Raw genomic sequence first — 3,429 nt, 5'->3', positions numbered from 1 at the left:
TGTCTGTTTCACGGCCCGTTCCCCGGGCAGCAACAGACCTTTTCCTGTCTCGATGTGTCCACAGAAACAGCCGGAGAGAATTTATTGTGGACTGGTGCCCTCTGCTGGCTGCACGTGAGACGTGCAAAGAGGTAACTTCTTTGGGGACATTTTAAATGTGTGTGAAACAACATAAACATGGTGAGAATTATTCTAAACAGTTTATTAATCAAACACAAGATGCCAAAGATATAGTGTATTTCGCGGTACTATAAATGCTGACTGTAATTTGAAGAAGTGTGCGATGGTGGTATAGTGGTGAGCATAGCTGCCTTCCAAGCAGTTGACCCGGGTTGGATTCCCGGCCATCGCAGTAGTGATTTATTTTCAGCCTTACTCGTCGTCAGACCACAATTCCGGGACCGTGGAGTTAATCTCTGTGGTTTCCAAAATGAGATAAAGAACAACAGAAAGTGTGGCAAGATTTCCAACAAGAAAATAAAGGTCTAACGAAATAAAATAGATCTAACGTTTTCATCACTCACGTTTTTCGATCGTAAAACTCGGGCCTTGGATGGAAAGACGCCTCACCCCCTCCCTCTCGCATATTTCCGATATGTGGATGATACGTTTGTTATATTTAAATCCGCAGCTGCATGTAACAATTTCCTTACATGTCTTTATGGGCTCCATCCTGCGCTCAAATTCACCTATGAAATGGAGCAGTCAAAATATCTCCCCTCCCTTGACACACTAGTTGAGAAATCTTCCAGAGGATTCTCTAGCAGGTTTACCGCAAACCGACCTTCACTGGTCAATATACGCGTTGGGATTCTTACAGTTCCACGCTGTGTAAGATTGGTCTCATCGGCAACCTTGTAAGTAGGACCCGAGCCATTTGCTCACCGTGCAAGCTTGATGCTGAAATCGGGCTCATCAAAGGCATCCTGCAGGGTAATGGCTACCCTGATCAGATCATTTCGCGCTGTGTATCACACAAGCTCATGAACGGGCCTAAGACAGTCACTTTCCACCCTGAAGTATATTCTCTATCAGTATAAATTGTTATCTTCCCCTTATATTGGTTTTCTTGGGAGTGGCCTGTTGAGTGCAGAAGGAAAAGCTTTGACATGTCTCTTTTTTTCAGCCATTCTCACAAATACATTGGCGCTAATGTTCAATTTGAAAACCTGTTTCAGCTCTGCCAGTTTGGCTCAGTCAATCTCCGGCCCATTTTCTCATTGACCTTTGAAAGTTGGTGAAATAAGCTGCTCTCTGATTGGTTACAAAAGCCACCCAATGAGATTCCGAACACATTGACCATTCAGAAGATAGGGGAAGGGTGAGTGCGGGAGGAATTCTTCATTCGTGGTGTAAGTGTGTGTAAGATTGTAGAAAGACCGGCGGTAGAGCCCAGGACAAAGCCAAAGCCAAGTCTCGCTCCTCCCGGGCTGGACTGCAGCTCCCCGCGGGCCGTGTTCACAGGCTCCTGAGAAAGAGCAGCTATGCTGAGCGTGTGGCTGCCGGAGCGCTCCGCTCTTCCGATTGTAACATTCCCGGCCGCTTTCAGGGGACAGGATCAGAAATCAGCCGTTTCTCTCTGTCCCGATGAAGCCTGTGTGAAGGAGTCGGTTGGTAACCTATGTTATTGCGTTTCCAGTGAGCTGAGATTGGTTGTTTTAAATCGCTGCTTTGCTACCGCCGGTTACAGGTAAGAGATTGACAAATTTACCCTGTTCCTAAAATAGCGCCAGGATTCTGTGACGCAAAATGCAATATTACAGCTCCTAAAGTGTGAGAATAAAATTGCCTGGAAATTAAGCCGTTCGGCTATTATCTTTTTTTCCCTCTATTGGCGGGCTTTTCGAGTTTGAAAATATAAGCCAATCGGCACTTCCAATTCCTGCTACCTGGCTCTCCGATTGGTTGAAGATTTAGATTGAGAATCAGAGCTAGAGCCTGACTAAAGTTTCTCAAAACATTCACAATGATTATTTATAGAGGTTAAACTGATGGAATCTGTATCTTCCACCCCATCTATACCTGAGTCCTAAAATATACTTTTTTCCAACAGGCAAATAATTGAAGGAACCAGAATAAATATGGTGTTTCCTCCAGCCAAGCTAGAATGAAGATTCCCGCCAGGTCCTCCCACACAGTCCGTACATTATCACTGTCAGAGCGCAGAGACACAGACAGGTCATCAATTTCACAGTCTCAGACAGCAGAAATAGTTCCAGAGTCACACTTTCCATCCATCAATCAAACAGGACAGGAGAGATAGACGTTGTTCCAATGTCACCTCGACTCAGCACCACAGACGGGTAGTCCAAATTCTCACCCACGATCCAATTTTTAGCAGGTCAATCCCACAATATTACAGCCTCAGTTACAAACTAAATGTCAAATAAAACTGACGCATGTTTCCAGTTTCAAGTTTACAGTCTTAACCTTGATAATGTACACTGAGATTCATATTATGCAGCAGTCCAATATTTGCACACATCATTAGTTTATAAATTGCAGTATTATTCCCACATTGTTTCCTGACACATACATTAGATGCAAATCCAAATCTCAATTACATTACCAGTTTGAGATATTCTGAAAGCGAGTATAACCTGAGATACAAACTCATTCTAGTTAAAACTCACCCTGATTACGAAACTGAGATACAATGTTAATTTGATGAGTATGGATTGAGCTATCAACTCCTTGCTAAATCTCAATCCTCACACAGTGTCAAAATAAAGATACTTTACCAATTCAGGACTGAGCTCCATTTCGCATTTGTGTGGAAATTCTGACTCAGAATCAGACTGAATGCCACATATCAAATCGTTTCGTACAAGCTGGAGTTACACTTGCGGACCAATCCAGGATCAGATTGAAGGATACATTATCTTTCACAATTGTGTTCACAGTGACAGAGATTTAATACCCATCCAAAGCTGACACACGTTGTTTGCTTTAAACCTACCATATCAGTGGCCTGTTGTTCTGCTGGAAATGTATGTGGAATTAATCAAAACGTATAATTAGTCCCAGAGATTGAAAGTTATATAATGAATCCCGCACTCACACAAAGGCGGAGAATAATTCTCAGGCACATTTTCAGTGCCAGATGCTGAAAGATACAGGCTGTTCACTGCACTCACTCACAATAGCTGAATCTGAGTGATACTAAAGAAATATAACACACCAATTGTACCACTGAGAGATTTAGAAAGAGTCCAAGCATCACATCGAGTAACAGATGCTGACGGATACAAATAGAAGACCACACACTAATACACACACAATAAACTCCACTTTCACATACAATACCGATGATTGAAAAACACCAATTGAATCTCACAATTTTTTATAATACCAAAGTTTGACAGACGTAAAATTAATCCCACTGACAGATACAAAACGAATCTCATGCTCACAAACACAACCAAGTGA

At 42.5% G+C, this 3,429-nt stretch overlaps 1 non-coding gene across 1 annotated transcript; it reads left to right on the top strand.

The window, feature by feature from the left end:
* The first annotated feature begins 280 nt into the window (after window positions 1-280).
* On the top strand, window positions 281-352 carry trnag-ucc (transfer RNA glycine (anticodon UCC)). The gene has a single exon. It is a non-coding gene; the product is annotated as a tRNA-Gly (tRNA).
* The last annotated feature ends 3,077 nt before the right edge of the window (window positions 353-3,429 follow it).

The sequence above is a fragment of the Cetorhinus maximus genome, chromosome 31 (assembly GCF_964194155.1).
Source record: "Cetorhinus maximus chromosome 31, sCetMax3.hap1.1, whole genome shotgun sequence".
NCBI classification, from domain to species: domain Eukaryota; kingdom Metazoa; phylum Chordata; class Chondrichthyes; order Lamniformes; family Cetorhinidae; genus Cetorhinus; species Cetorhinus maximus.
The sequence above is the reverse complement of the archived record's forward strand: the minus strand, read 5'-3'. Positions and strand labels throughout refer to the sequence as shown.